Below are 16,244 nucleotides of genomic sequence, written 5' to 3'. Positions count from 1 at the left end.
ATATAAAATGAATTCAAAATGGTTCATAGACCAAAAACTAGACAGCTCTTAGAAGAAAGCGTAGGTATAAGTCTTTGTGTTGTGTAATGAGGCAGTGGGTTCCTAGATATAATACCAAAAGCGTTAGTGACAAAAGAAAAACAGTTCAGTTGCCCTTCATCAAATTAAGAACTTTCATGCTTCAAGGAACACCATAAAGTAAAAAAAAAAAAAAAAACTTACAGAAAAGAAAAAAACATATTTGAAAATCATATATATCCACTGAGACTTGTATCCAGAATGATATATGAAGAACTCTTACAACCCAATAATAAAAGGAAAAATAACACAACTTAAAGACAAGCAAAGAATTAAAATAGATGTTTCTCCAAAAACACTTACAAGTGGTCAATAAGCACATGAAGGGTGCTTGACGCCATTAGCCATCAGGAAAATGCAAATCAAAACCACAGTGGGAGACCACTTTGTGCCACTTCAGATGGCGTAATCAAAAAGACAGATAATGAGAAGTGATGGTGAGGATGTGAAAAAATGGGAACGCGAAGCAGAGTTACCTCGTGATCCAACAATTCTACTCCTGAGTATCTAGACCCAGGAGAACTGAAAACGTATGGCCACACAAAAGCTTGTACACAAATGTTTGTAGCAGCATTACTGAAAATAGTCAAAAAGTGGAAGCAATGCTAACGTCCATCAACTGATGAACAGATAAGCAAAATGTGGAATAGGTGGGCATAAAAAGACACGAGGAAATAATACATGCTTGTGAGGGTTAATATTAGGTGTTAACTTGATTGGATTGAGGGATGCCTAAACAGCTGATAAAGCATTGCTTCTGTGTGTCTGTGAGGGGGTTGCCAGAGGAGATTAGCAGTTGAGTCAGTGGACTGGGAAAGGAAGACTCACCCTCAACGTGGGTGGGCACCATTCAACCAGCTGCCAGTGCAGCTAGAATGAAGCAGGGGGGAGAAGCTGGGATGAGCTTGCCTGCTGAGTCTTCTGGCTTTCATCTTTCTCCCATACTGGATTCTTCCTCCTGCCCTTGGACATCAAACTCTTTGGCCTTTGGACTCTTGGACTCACACCAGGGGTTTGCCAGAGACTCTCAGGCCTTTGGCCACAGACCGAAGGCTGCACTGTCGGTTTCCCTACTTTGAGGCTTTTGTACTTGGACTGAGCCACTCCGGGCTTCCTACCTCCTCAGCTTGGAGACAGCTTATTGTGGGACTTTGCCTTGTGATCATATGAGCCAATTCTCCTTAATAATCTCCCTTTCATACATACATACATCCTATTGGTTCTTTCCCTCTAGAGAACCCTGACTAACACACAATGCTACTTGGAAAGTACTGTGCTAAATGGAAGAAGCCAGACACAAAGGTCGCATGTGTAATTCCATTTTATGAAATGTCCAGAACAGGCAAATCCATAGAGACATAGAGATTGCCAGGGTAGTGAAAACTGACTGCTAACAGGTATGGGGACGCTGTTTGGGATAATAAAAATGTTTTTAAATTAGACAATTGTAATGGTTGCACAGCTCTGTGAATGTATTGAAACCACTAAATTGAACTTAAAGGATGAAGTGTATGGTATGTGAATTATACCTCAAGATAGCAGTGGAGGCATCAAGGAGAGGACCACTCACTTTGGACTGCAGAAGCTTCTCAGACTTCTCTTCCTCACAAATAAAAAGAAAAACCTCAAGTTACTTTTATAAAATGTAAAGTGGAGGGAAAGAAGACATTATTGGCTAACATAATCAAAATTGAGAGATACCATTGGCTTCAAGGTCTTACTAAGGGGACACAATGGCACCAAGCAACCAGACTCTTTCCTCTCAATGTATAGCAAGTCTAGCAGAAAGGCAACTGATGTTTTTCAGCCTCCTTAGAGCCATCAAAGGGAAGAATTTGATTGGTGCCGCTTGGAACACAAACTTATTCCTGAACCAATCACTGTGGGGGTACAACAGAGCTGGGGTATTTTCACCGGATGTCCAATTAATGGTTCATTAATTGTTCACGTGCCTATCCCTATGGGATGAGTATTTTGGGAAGCTTTGGTGATTTGCACTTACCCAAGGGAGCTAGAACGCAAGCTGAATCTAAAGGGAGGAGTAAGTTTGCAGGCGAAAAGAAAATAGAAAAAAATGCAAAGGAAAAGAATGCTAGGTGGAAGAATTAGGATGGAACTCTTTCTTTGTCTGTCATTTTTTATGTCATTTTCTGCTACTGTCAGGACTCCTTCCTAGGGAATTAAAAGCAAAGAATTGACAATGCTTTAACAGTGTCACAGTAATTTAATTTTTTTTTGACAGGGTCTCACTCTGTCTTTTAAGCTGGAATGCAGTGGTGCAATCACGGCTCACTGCAGCCTCAACCTCCCCAGCTCAAGCAATCCCCCCCACCTCATCCTTTGGAGTAGCTGGGATTAAGGCATGTGCCACCATGCCCAGCTAATTTTTGTAGAAGTAATTTTATATTCTACAGTGAAGATTTAGCAACTTTATTCTAATGGGCTACTGCTATTTGTATGAAGAAAGCTAACAGACTTCAACATATGATAGACTACACTAGACTTTCAGGACTCACACTTTACTCAGAATTTCCTCCCTTCTGGATGTTTTGGTTTTCCTAACCTAGTCCAAACCCATCCCACAGTCTTTCTTCTACCTTGATTCTCATAGTCCCACCTTTTGGCTACCAAAGAGAGACACTTTTCCCTACAAATCTGTTCTTTCCATCCCAGTGCATGGAACTAAAATTCTCCTAGTCACCCAAGCCAGAAGAGTGAGAGCACCTGTGATTCCTCCCTCCTTCTCTCATCCCAACAGCCAATCTATCGTCATCAGTTCCTAGAAATAGTGCATTTTAATTGTCTTAAACACAGCTCTCCCAGCTCTGTGTCTCACACCGATGGAGTAATTTAACTCTTCATGATATCTCTCATGCTTGGATTACTGTCATAGCCTCTTCTGGTCTCCAGCTGACATCCCCTCAATCCATCCTTCATCCAGTGGCCTCAGTAAACTTTTAAATATGCAAATATGGTTTTGGCTCTACCCAGGTTTAAAATTCTTCCCTGTAGATCTAACCCAGTATCAATTTCCTTGGATGCTTATTCCCCAGTCCTCTGGGCTAAGGAAGTCACCCTGACCTTCAGTATGCAAATAAAAATGTCTCAAGCTCCCATCTCCCAGTGATGGAAAGCCAGTGTCCATCACCAGCTGACCCCACATTCTTCTTTCCAGGGCTTCTCAGAAGGCTGATGTCTCTCCTGGTCCCCAAGTGTTCTGATTTCCTGCTTCAACTGGAGTCTCTATCTCATTTGTGTCTCTGTAGATATCTCTCTTATTCCTTAGAGATTGGTGGGGAGAGAACAGTGCCTCAGAATTTGATACAGAAAAGATAATTAATCTCAGGTTTATCTCAGTGCTGTTACTAAAAGCTGGAGTCTCAAGTTAGAGACTCTGCATAGAGAGCATCTTCCAGTGTTTTGGGGCATGGAAAACCTAAAGTAGTTTGGGAAAGGGGTAGAGAGAATAACCTCTATGTATAAGCGATACACAGAAATGTTATTATTGGAAGCCCTCTGCTAGTAAAAAGGACAAGAGTTCCAATAAAATCAGGGGAAAATGGGGACCAGGGACAGACACAACTCGGGAACAATTCCCTTGGTGGGAATGGTGGGGACTTTTAAGTGCAGACATGCTCCAAGTCCATCTAAAGTCATTGCTGAGCATAAAACACACCCCCTGTCTTTGACCTCTCTGGGCATCATCTCCAGCACAACGTGTTTGTGTATAGTGGAATTTTCCTGAAGGTTTGGGACAATGGAGGAAGGCTGCATTACTCTTAAGGCAATGACTTCAGTGGATATTATTCCTTCCCAGAGTGTGGTGAACAACTCCTGATGCACCATTTCAGTCTGTCCACAGTGTTTTAAGGTCAGTTCAAATCCTCCAGGGGCAAAGTGCAGAAGTTAACATTCCTAACAGCCTTGAGTGTTCAAGTTCCTGCTACTGAAGCTGGCAATGTGTGCTGGTGTCCAAATTTCCACGATAGACATATATACATAGAATGATTTTCTTTTCTTTTCTTTTCCTTTCTTTTCTTTTCTTTTCTTTTCTTTTTTTGAAATGGAATTTCACTCTTGTTACCCAGGCTGGAGGGCAATGGCACGATCTTGGCTCACTGCAACCTCCGCCTCCTGGGTTCAGGCAATTCTCCTGCCTCAGCCTCCTGAGTAGCTGGAATTACAGGCATGCGCCACCATGCCCAACTAATTTCTTTTGTATTTTTTTTTTTTAGTAGAGACGGGGTTTCACCATGTTGACCAGGATGGTCTTGATCTCTTGACCTTGTGATCCACCTGCCTCGGCCTCCCAAAGTGCTGGGATTACAGGCGTGAGCCACCGCGCCCAGCAGGATGATTTTTTTTTTTTAATGAAGTCTCACTCTGTCACCCAGGCTAGAGTGCAGTGGTGCTATCTCACTGCAACCTTTGCCTCCTTGGTTCAAGTGATCCTTCCACTTCAGTCTCTCAAGCAGCTGGAACTACAGGCACATACCGCCATACTCAGCTAATTGTTTTTGTATTTTCTTGTAGAAACGGTGTTTTCGCTATGCTGCCCAGGCCAGCCTCCAACTCCTGGGCTCAAGAGATACACCCACCTTGGCCTCCCAAAGTACTGAGATTACAGGCATGAGCCACCATGCCCAAGCTAGGATGATTTATATCATTCATTTTTATTTAAAAAACCAGGCATTTGAGCTGATGACATTTCACACAACATGGAAAGTTTCCAAGTATATGTGTTTGAAAATGAAAAGTGAGAGCACTTTATACAATGTGGTTTTGACATACTTCAATGGAAGGCTCCATGTCCATTCTAAAAGCTTGGAAACACTTCTATTTTCCAGGCTTTTGTCGTCCACCATCTTTCCAGATGGTGCCTTCTTGGCTATTCTGGGAGCAGCTTGAGGACAAGTAGAACACCCTATTTGGGTCGGAACTCCGTAGATAGTTTGTTGGGTGAAATACGGATGGATGTTTAGGTGGATGAATGTCCTCGCCAGATGGTGGCCTGTTCACATGTAGCTGCTTCACAGGAAGTAAATTCCCCTCCCTGTCAGTGCCTCTACAAGCTACACATCTAGATTTTCCAGAAATCTCCACAGGAAGTAAATTCCCCTCCCTGTCAGTGCCTCTACAAGCTACACATCTAGATTTTCCAGAAATCTCCACAGGAAGTAAATTCCCCTCCCTGTCAGTGCCTCTACAACCTACACATCTAGATTTTCCAGAAATCTCCACAGGAAGTAAATTCCCCTCCCTGTCAGTGCCTCTACAAGCTACACATCTAGATTTTCCAGAAATCTCCACAGGAAGTAAATTCCCCTCCCTGTCAGTGCCTCTACAACCTACACATCTAGATTTTCCAGAAATCTCCACAGGAAGTAAATTCCCCTCCCTGTCAGTGCCTCTACAAGCTACACATCTAGATTTTCCAGAAATCTCCACCAACTTCTGAGCTTCAAACTCCAAATATCTCGTTCTTTATTTGCCTTCTGTACCCCTTCTTCTTTCTCTTGTTCATCTTCTTCATCCTAGAAACACAATTCAGACCTGGATTCAACCTCACCTTAAATGACCTATTTCTTCTTTGGTCCAAATGCCTTTGGTCTAATTGTATATTACATTAAATTGGAAGTTTTGACTGAGGCACTGAGACACAGTCAAGATCAGGCTCCGAGTGACCCAGACAACCCAAGAAGACTTGCAAAGATAATGAACCCAACTGGTTACAGGACTCCCAAGTCCCTTCCTCACACTGAGGCCATAAAATAAGTCAGAGTGTATTTGGTGAGGAAGGATTTGTGAGAACAGTTTCTTTGGAGGGAGCTGTTTTAGGAGGCGCTCCCACCAAGCAGGAAAATGGGAGGTGTACTTGCATCAGCTTGAGTCAAGAGAAGATGGCTTCGGGTGACCCCTCAGAGACTCTAGAAGGTGTCCCTGGATGTGGGAGAGTGGCAGACATAGGAGCCTAAATTGGTGTCTGACTCTCTATTGAGAAATCTAAATGGGAGCCACAGACTGGCCAGCTACAGTTGGACAGATAAAAGCAGAAGAAGAGGCCCTGGGACCTGCCTGCCTGTTGAATTTGTTGGGGCAGATGAAGTGACACGCTTGCCAGGGTTCTGATGTGGGTCAAAAACAAGAGTCAGCCAGTGAGGCTTACTTGAACATCAAACCAAGCTGCCAGAGGGGATTTACATGCTTAGAAAGTGATTTACATGCTTAGAACTTGTCAATCAAGCTGCCAGAGGGGTGTGCCGGCCTCGCTTTAGAGGCTATGGAAGGAGTAAATGACTAATTAAACCAGAGGAAGATCCACTCAGGGAAGAGATCTCTGGAACTGGAGGGAGGTGGGGAAACAGGGCCTCCAAATAACTCACAAAAGTGTGCCGCAAGATAAAGAGCTTTGAACAACTACCCAAATTCAGAAAGCCCAAAGCTGTATGATGACCCAGTCAGTAAAGTCATAACTTTCTTACTTCTCTGACCTGTCCTCCACACTCCCACTCCCGACCCAACACCAGCCCCAGAATGGCAAAAACCAGGGTTAGCAAGCTGGGGAAGAGAGACAGAAGAAAGCATTTCCCAAGAGGCAGGAAATCAGCAGGCCCTAGTTTTCAGGAGAGAAAGGAATTATAACTTGGAATGAAGTTGAAATTTTTCCCTATTACGTGAGTTTGGACTTCAAGAATGGAGACTGTGTTTTATAACTTAAAATGAATGTAGGGATTTTATTATTTAAGAATAATTTTTAAAAAGTCAAGAGATAGCTCAAGTTTTAATCCAGCAATTGAATACATTTTAAAATTCTATGGTGGTTACAGGCCATAAACCTATTTGTTTTATATCTAGTTACATAATATGCCCATTACATAATCCTTCTCATAGAAAATCCCCCTAGAACAAGGTTGGCAAAAGACTTTGGTAAAAGCCTGAATCGAAAATATGTTAGGCTTACGGGGCCATAGAGTGTCTTTTGCTACTACTCAACTCTGCCATTTTAGTGCAAACACAGCCAAAGGCACTACTTCAATGAATGGGTGTGACTGTGTTCTAATAAAACTTTATTTACAAAGACAGGTAGAGGGCCAGCCAGATGGGCCACAGCTGACACCTTCTCTAGACTCTAGGCTTCTGGAAGGCAGGAGCTCTGTTTGGTTACTGTATCTGAAACACTCTACACATTGCAGAAAAATGACTAGATAAAATAGAGTAGCTTCTCCCTCACCCGTAGTGCAGATTCAGTTCATTTCAAAAACTGTCTTTTGTTGTCTTTTCATAAACTCCCAAGAGAAAAGAACTGGTATCCTTAGGGAGAATAACCTGAACAAAAAGGCATTTGATTGAAGTTAAAGGAGCTTATTTCTACATAAGTGAGCTGCAGAGAACAGTAGCAGCTCAGGGCATCTCAGCTTATATAGGTTGCAAAGAAGGTATATTCCAGTACATTAAATTCTATGCATATGCTTTGTAACTAGATCATTAAAATGCAAGTTTTGATTGGATATGCCTTCTCTTCTTTATCATTTTGATTGATTTGATATGATGTCCTGGACATAGGGGATATAGTTAAATGTTTCTTAAATTTCATTCAGTAAACAGACAAGGGGATACTAAAAATGCGTATTTAATGGAAGATATCTCTTTACTCAGAAGATTCTGTTAATTAGATGATTTATGATCGGGGGCCAAGAGATACAGAAGTTGTGATCAGACTAGTAGAAAGAAACCCCTGATGCTCAAAAAGCTGTTTTATTTTGATAGTTTATGGTGAATTTATTTTAGTCTAGGTGTGACAGCATAGCATTCTGTCAGTGTTACGTACTTTTTATTGCAATTTTATTGAATGACCATCTTAACAGCACAGATATTACTGGTATTGAGCTGCTAAGGCCTCAGGGCTATGCAGAAATGCTAGATTTGTGCTTGAATCAGACAGATCCAGTGAAAACTAATCAAATGCACCAAGCATTGTGTCAGATACTCTCACATGCATTATCTTAGAAGAGAGTGTATCATAGTGAATCGGAGCACAGCCCTGAAGCCACAGTGCCCAGATATGGCCATGGGTTCTGTCACTTGCTAACTATGAGACCTCGAGCAAGAAACAACCTCTCTATGCCTCAGTCTCTGTATCTGTAAGATGGTGAAGAACAGTAGCTCCTACCTCAGAGGATTGCTGTGAGGATTAAATGCTAGAATGTATGTTAAGCCCTCAACACAGTGCCTGGCACATACTAAGCTCTCGAAAAACATTAGCTATTTCGATAATCCTATTGAATGTATCCTTACAGTCTTGTGGTGGGTTTGGCAAATAATTACCTTCTCCTACCAAACAGGAGACTCACGTCATAACCTCCCCTAGGTCACTCAGGGCCAGAACCCCAGTGAGCCAAGCTCCTGACCAGAAACCTGATGTTCTGTGCATCTCACCATGAGGCCTTCTCAAGGAGGACTGGGTTGAAGTGCCTTCCTTCATGCACTCATTCATATAGCTTTGGCTCCAAATTTGCTTTAGAAAAAAAAAATCTAATCCTTAGACTGTACCATTTCCACTTCCAAAAGTTAAAATTATGTTTATGACGAGAACCTCTGAGTAGAGTTTCCATAAAAGTATTACATTTTTCTTCATCATAAAAGAAGGTGCTTTTTAAAAATAGTGTTACTTTGTTAGGAAGTATAATAATAGTTGTCTTTTTGTGTAGTGTCCCTGGCTATTATTCAAAGCCAAGCCCACTATCCCTTCATTGTTTTTTGTTCTTTAAATCAGGAAGGACCTAAAACTTGGCTCTGAGATTTCCTTAATTTGCAAGAAGAAATAATCCCCTGGAAGTCCAGTCGTTATGACCAAAGGAAAAACGAAGCTCTAACAAGAAATGACCAAAACTGAAACCACGGGGTTTTCAGAATTAAATTGCTGAATTTATGTCACATCCTTTCTTGGCCGCCCTCTAGATATATCTGCCAAAAGTAACAAAAATTGTTGCTGCAAGCAGAAATCTTCTTAGGTAGTGACACTGATCATACCTCCCCCTGCAGAGCCTCGGGGAAGCATCTGGAGGGGGCTTAGGGGCAAGCATGCACTGAGTCACGCCCCCGGGGAGCGGGATTTCTTTAAAGCTATTTCAGACAGAAGAATGGTCACCCTCTGACCGCTGAACAGCTTTCTCTGGCAATTTCCAGAAAATCTGCTTCCAGAAACCTTTTCTTCTTTGTTTTGTTTTCACCACGAAGCATTTACAGGATACCTACTCACCTCTGCGGAGGCATCAAAGATGTTGCGGGGGGGGGGGGGGAATAGTGCATATGATACCTACAGACTTGAGAAGTTATAACCTAAGATGTGGACATGCAGAAAAGGTACATACAGCCAGGCATGGTGGCTCCCGCCTGTAATCCCAGAGCTTTGGGAGGCCGAGGCGGGTGGATCAGGAGTTTGAGACCAGCCTGGTCAATATGGTGAAACCCTGTTTCTACTAAAAATACAAAAATTAGCTGGACACAGTGGCATGTGATGGTAATCCCAGCTACTCAGGAGGCTGAGGCAGGAGAATCGCTGGAGCCCGGGAGGCAAAAGTTGCAGTGAGCCAAGATTGCATCACTGCACTCCAGCCTGGGCAACAGAGTGAGACTCTGTCTCAAAAAACACAAATAAAAATAAAAAAAGAAAAGTTACATAGATAGGAAGAGGCATCATGTCAATACATGGCCAGACATAAGTGACAATATTTATATCATAGCTACCCGAACCACTTACACTCTTCCAGCCTCGGTTTCCTCTTTATTACTGAGCAGAAATAAATAAAATAGAATCTAGAAAAACAGTACAAAAGATCGACAAAACTAAGAATTGGTTTTTAAAAATCTGAATAAAATTGACAAACCCTTAGTTAGACTAACAACAAAAAAAAAGATGACCCAGATAGAATTAGAACTGAAAAGGAGACATTACGGCCTACACCACAAAATACAATGCTATGAACAACGATATGCTAACAAATTGGATAACCTAGAAAGAGTAGATACATTCCTGGACACATACAACCTACCAAGACTGAATCAGGAAGAAACCGAAAATCTGAGCAGACCAAAAGTGAGTTAAGGAGATTGAATCAGCAGTAAGAAGTCTCCCATCAAGAAAAAGTCCAAGACCAGATGAATTCACTGCCGAATTCTATCCAACACTTAAGGAAGAACAAAGTCCAATTCTTCTAAAACTCTTCTAAAAATGTGAGGAGGAGGAAATACTTTCAGACTCATTTTATGCCAAAGCAAGACAATGACACTGCAAGACAAGGCAGTTACAGACCGATATTCCTGACAAACATCGACACAAAAGTCCTTGACAAAACACTAGCAAAGCTTATTGAACGATACCTTAAAAGGATGGCTCGGTATGATCAAGTTGGCTTTATCCCAACTCAAGGATGATTCAACATATTCAAATCAATAAATGGGATACACCACATTAACAGAATGAAAGACAAAAGCTATATGATCATCTCAATAGATGCAGAAAAAGCACTTGACTTCAATGTCTTCCGCGATGAAAACTCTCAACAAATTAGGAACAGAAGAAACATTTCCCAACACGGCAACATCCATGTGGGACAAGTCCACAGCTAACGTTACACTCCACACTCAGCGAAAAGTTGAAGGTCCTTCCTCTAAAATCAGGACTAACACAAGGATCCCCACTTTCACCATTTCTGTTCAGTGTTGGACTGGAAGTCTTATCCAAAGCAATTTGAGAAGAAAAGTAATAAAAGGCATTCAAGTAGGAGAGGAAGAAGTGAAATGTTCTCTGCTTGCTGAAAACATGGTCTTACATATAGAAAGCCCTGCCGATTTCACCAAAAATTGTTCAAATTTATAAATAAATTCAGTAAAATTATACCTCCGTCTCCTGGCTTCAGTCAATTCTCCTGCCTCAGCCTCCTGAGTAGCTGGGATTACAGGCACGTGCCACCACGCCCAGCTAATTTTTTGTATTTTTAGTAGAGACGGGGTTTCACCATGTTGACCAGGATGGTCTCGATCTGTTGACCTCGTGATCCACCCGCCTCAGCCTCCCAAAGTGCTGGGATTACAGGCTTGAGCCACTGCGCCCGGCCGGTTCAAATAATATTTAAGGAACTGAGTATAGCACTGAAGGAAGAAATTTGAAATCCAATTACTTCTGTTAGATTCCAAAGTGGTTTTTTCTATAAGGCAATCAAATTATGACACCTAGACTTATCTTTCCCACTGTAGAAAAATAATTTACATCTTTGTCAAGCAAAAATCCACAAGTTAACACCTCAGGATTTGGGCCGAAATCAAATAGTGAGATGAACTCACTATAGGGAAAACCCACAGAAAATTAATCTTTGAGCCACGTCTCAGTCCATTGGGCTGCTGTAACAGAAAACTGTAGACTGATGGCTTTGAGACACCGTAGATCTCCAAGTCTGGAGGCTGGAAAGTCCAAAATCATGGTCTTAGCAGATTCAGCACCTGGTGAGGACTCACTTTCTGATTTCATAGAAAGCCATCTTCCTCACATGGTGGAAGAGGAAACAGGGGTCTCCGGGGCCTCTTGTGAGTTCTGGTCCCATCCGTGAGTCTCTTATGAAAAGCAAGATGACTGAGAAGGTACAGAAAGAATACTGGTGTCCTTACATGAGTTCACACGGAAAAGGGGATCGGCACGCCAAGAGCAATGTGGATTCCCCGAGGAGGACTTGAGCTGTCAGGACAGATGGAAGGGGTTGTAGCTGACTGGCACAGGACTCCTCAGTCAGGACCTTCTGAACTGCCTGTGAGGTTTTCCTACCCCCACCTCCTTCCTCTCTGGCCTGAGTGGTTGGTGCAGCTCCCCACTCTTGGTGGAGACCCTGGGGGCCTTTCCACTGGCGAGGAGTTCTGTCCCCAGGCTTTTCCCGGTGCATGGCCCTTCCTGATTCTGTCCACACCTGTACCCTCACTGCAGTACCTGGCCCCACCAACACAAGGGGACCACTCCGCAGTTCAAATTCACCAGCACTGCCATGAGAGGTGACTCTCTCTCCTCCCTGACCCCATCCCAGTTCACCCTCTGACCCGGCTATGCTATCTGTCTGCCTGCCTAACACTTGCTGTCTCAACGCCGGCCCCAGCTCCCTGTAAGGGTCTCTTTCTAACAATGCTCATTCTGTTTCTTCCTCTTCTGATCAAGGTCAGCTGCATTCCTCCACCAGCTGAGGCCTCTGGGCTGTGGGCACCTCCCCTCTCACTAACTCCCCAGCTGGTGTGACCTTGTCCTGTCTCTTCTCAGCTGCATCCTGCTGCCCTGAAGTACTTTGCTTCCTGCTTCTCTGGGTTCTAAGTCTTCCTTGGTTTTAAGACTTGAGGCTGCTCCTCCATTCTGCTTTAAGTCCACACCCCACTTTCTCAGAGCATTCAGACACATCCTGGGTGGCCTGTGGATTAGACCCCTTGTTCCCTGGGGTTATCTAGGGCTTTGGACCACAGTGAGACTATCTTTGCAGCTGTAGCCTCCCCAGTTTACTTCAAGGTCCCCGTGACCCACGTCTGGGGTAAAATTAAACGCAGACCATCCCCCTCCCTTGGCTCCACGTCCAACTGCATCTCAGGCCCTCAGGCTCCATCCCTGGAATCAGCCCCTCCTTGGAGGACAGCCCCACATGAGCCTCAAAACAGCCTTCAAATAAATCCAGGTTGTTTTCAATTTGCCTTTCTGATTTGGGGAATAGCCTGAGATATAATTGGCGGAGCTATTTGTGCCTGTCCTTCAAAGTCTTTAGAAGTACCTATGAGAGCCAGAGCTCTGTTACCTGCTTTAACTGGCTTAGCAGAAACCAAAGAGGCACATGTGAGAAGAAGGAGAAGCCCTTTGCTTCCCTCCTGCCCTCCCAGTGGTCCCCACCTCTGCGAGCTCCTAGGGGCCTGCGCAAGGACTGAACTCCCACCAGGCCCATTAGCTCTAGGTCTGGGCAATATGGAAAGCCCAAATGCCTAGTCAAGGACCTGTGAGTCTTTTCTCTGAAAGACTCTTTTTCCTAAAGAATCCAGAGGCCCTGACCCTCCAGACATAAAGCCATGGAGCTGCTGCCTCCTCCTAGAGATAGAGCCAAAGACGTAGAGCCAGGTACCCAGGGTTTGAGTTCTGGCCCCACTATCTACTGGTTGTAGGAATGTGAGCAAGTGACTCTCTTAGCTTGTTATCTTATCTACAGTGTTAATGATACTATTCATTAGCAAAGACATGAAATCATCCTAAATGCCCAACACTGATAGACTGGCTAAAGAAAATGTGGTACATATAGACCATGGAATATTATGCACCCACAAAAAAATGAAATCATGTCCTTTGCAGGAACATGGATGGAGCTGGAGGCCATTATCCTTAGTGAACTAACACAGGAAAAGAAACCAAATACCACATATTCCTACTTATAAGTGGGAGCTAAATGATGAGAACACGTGGACACATAGAGGGATCAACAGACACTGGGGCCTGTTGGAGGGTGGAGGGCGGGAGAAGGGAGAGGATGAGGAAAAATAACTAATGGGTACTGGGCTTAATGCCCAGGTGAGGAAATAATCTGTGCAACGAACTCCCATGATACAAGTTTACCTTTATAACAACCTGCATTTGTACCCCTGAACTTAAATGCAAAGTCAAAAAAGACCCATCATGTCATAGAGTTTTTTCAAGGACCACAGGAGATCTCATTTTCCCAACAACAAAACATCAGATAAATGAATAAATGTTAGTGTTACCACCCATAGTAATAATATAGCAAAAAGTACTGGTAAAATTTCAGATGTGTTATTAATATACCTAACTGTAATGACACCTGTCATCATACACCTATCATAACAATAGATCTTTCTTAATGAGGTTTCCCAGTCTCCCTATAGACTTTTTTTTTTCGAGATGGAGTCTTGCTCTGTCGCCCAGACTGAAGTACCATGGTACAATCTCGGCTCACTGCAACCTCCACCTCCCAGGTTCAAGCAATTCTCCTGCCTCAGTCCCCTGAGTAACTGGAACTACAGGTGTGTGCCACCATGCCCAGCTAATTTTTGTATTTTTAGTAGAGACAGAATTTCACCATGTTGGCCAGGATGGTCTCAATATCTTGACCTCGTGATCCACCCACCTCGTCCTCCTAAAGTGCTGAAATTACAGGCGTGAGCCACCGTGCCTGGCCTAGACCTCATAGAGTAGGACACCATTTCCCCCATTTCTCTTGCTCAGGCAAGACATGAATTACTGAGGATTTTTTTTTTTTTTACCCTGTCTTTTTCACCTTCTTCCAAAATTTCCTTTAAAGACTCACACCTTGAGTCGCAGGCCAGTGTCATGAACAGTGGAGGCGCCCTTCACCCCTGCCCACCTGTTCTATCCAGAAGGGGCAGATTAGCGAATCCTGCAGCTCTGGTAGCTCCTTCCTAAGCCAGCTGGGCATTAATTCAGTTCCATGGACGCCAGTGGCACAGCTGGGGACACAGGCGTTCCATAGGCAGTGGTTTCTGTGACCTTTGCTAAGTGCTTGACAAAATTAAACTGATTTTGGTTCTCTTTTTCCTTTCCTTATTTTTATTTTTATTTTTTTTACACAGAGTCTTGTTCTGCCACCCAGGCTGGTGTGCAGTGGTGCCATTTCAGCTCACTGCAACTTCCGCCTCCTGGGTTGAAGCAATTCTCATGCCTCAGCCTCCCGAATAGCTGGGATTACAAGTGCCTGCCACCACGCCCAGCTCATTTTTTTTGTATTTTTAGTAGAGATGGGGTTTCACCATGTTGGCCAGGCTGGTCTTGAACTCCTGACCTCAAATGATCTGCCTGCCTCAGCCTCCCGAAGTGCTGGGATTACAGGTATGAGTTCCCTTTTTCAAGTGTAAGACTTTTTGGAATTTGTTCCTCTAATATGCATTATAAATTTCCAAACAGCAGATGTAGCATGCTGTTTTCCAAACCTAGCTGGCCACGGAACCTTTGTTTCCCACATGGCACCTCCTGGGGTTAGTGCCCTGTGGAGGTTGTTGTCTCCACCTGGCATGTGGAATCCACACACAAAAAAACCCTTCTCAAGGTGCCCCAGCCTGGGCAAGAGAAGAGTCCTTCCTAAAGCTTCTGTGTGGACAGTTCCATCACTCCCCACTCAGCCTCCTCCCCATCAATCTGAAGCACTTTTCTCACCTTCTGCTGGACTGCATTGCACCCCACAGAGGTTTCCTTCTACACACGGACTCCCTAGAGCTACTCAACACCGTGGTGCCGTTAGCTCACAGACCAAGGCCTTTGTCTTTCTCCCTCTCAGCATGGAATGTACCTGGTCTACACGCAAGAGTGAGGGACTCACCATGGGGGAGGGCTTCTTGGCCAGTTTCAGCAAAACAGCCAGGGGCAATGTGGCTAGAGCAGATGAATGGCTGTGATTAAACCTAGCTGGATGCGGTGGCTCACACCTGTCATCTCAGCATCTTGGGAGGCTGGGGCTGGAGGATTGCTTGAGGCTAGCAGTATGAAACCAACTGGGCAATGTTGTAGCAAGACCGCGCCTCTACTTTCAAAAAGAAAAAAGATGAAATCTACAAGTCCTTTCAGTACCAACTTCTCTAGAGAGAAAGAGGCCAGGGCTCCAGTCCAGAGGGCCCCCCAGTAATCCCCGAGACCAATCCAGAGGAGCCCCTTTCTGTTGACAAACAAGGAATGACTTATTATTCCCACTCCAGGCAAAACAGGAATATACTCATGTCTTAGGTACAGGAAGGGAATTTCCCCCTTGCCTCTGAGTCCACTTTAGGAATTTCAGATTCAATTGGGGATGTTTTTGCCTTCAGTTTCATTCTTCACTTCAGCATTCATTTAAGCATGGGATGGCTGTGGGCCAGGAGCTCCACTACAACCTGAGGAAGGCAAGGCTGGGAGGAAAATGTCCCCAGGGGAGCAGCGGAGCAGGGGAGCATGCTTGGAGGACCATGGAGGACCATCGAAGGACATGGGACACATGGCTTCTTGGTTTTGTCCTCAGTGGCAGATGTTCTAGGAGGACTGTTAGTTGCTGGGGAAAACAAAGCCACTTAGGCCACCAAGGGCCATTGTCCCTGCCTGAAGTATGCTGTGACCCCTTGCCCAAAAGGTAAGCTTGCCGTGAGCAGCCTGACTGCCC

General features: G+C 44.1%; 1 long non-coding RNA gene across 1 annotated transcript in view; it reads right to left on the bottom strand.

Moving 5' to 3' along the window:
* LOC103794158 (uncharacterized) overlaps positions 1-16,244 on the bottom strand; it is a 38,375-nt gene that overhangs the window by 3,010 nt on the left and 19,121 nt on the right. The window contains exon 4 of the long non-coding RNA XR_004745555.3: positions 1,608-1,681. This is a non-coding gene — a long non-coding RNA (uncharacterized LOC103794158). The remainder of the gene's footprint in view (positions 1-1,607; positions 1,682-16,244) is intronic.

The sequence above is a fragment of the Callithrix jacchus genome, chromosome 7 (genome assembly GCF_049354715.1).
Source record: "Callithrix jacchus isolate 240 chromosome 7, calJac240_pri, whole genome shotgun sequence".
Lineage (NCBI taxonomy): Eukaryota > Metazoa > Chordata > Mammalia > Primates > Cebidae > Callithrix > Callithrix jacchus.
This window is presented reverse-complemented; position numbering and strand designations above follow the sequence as displayed.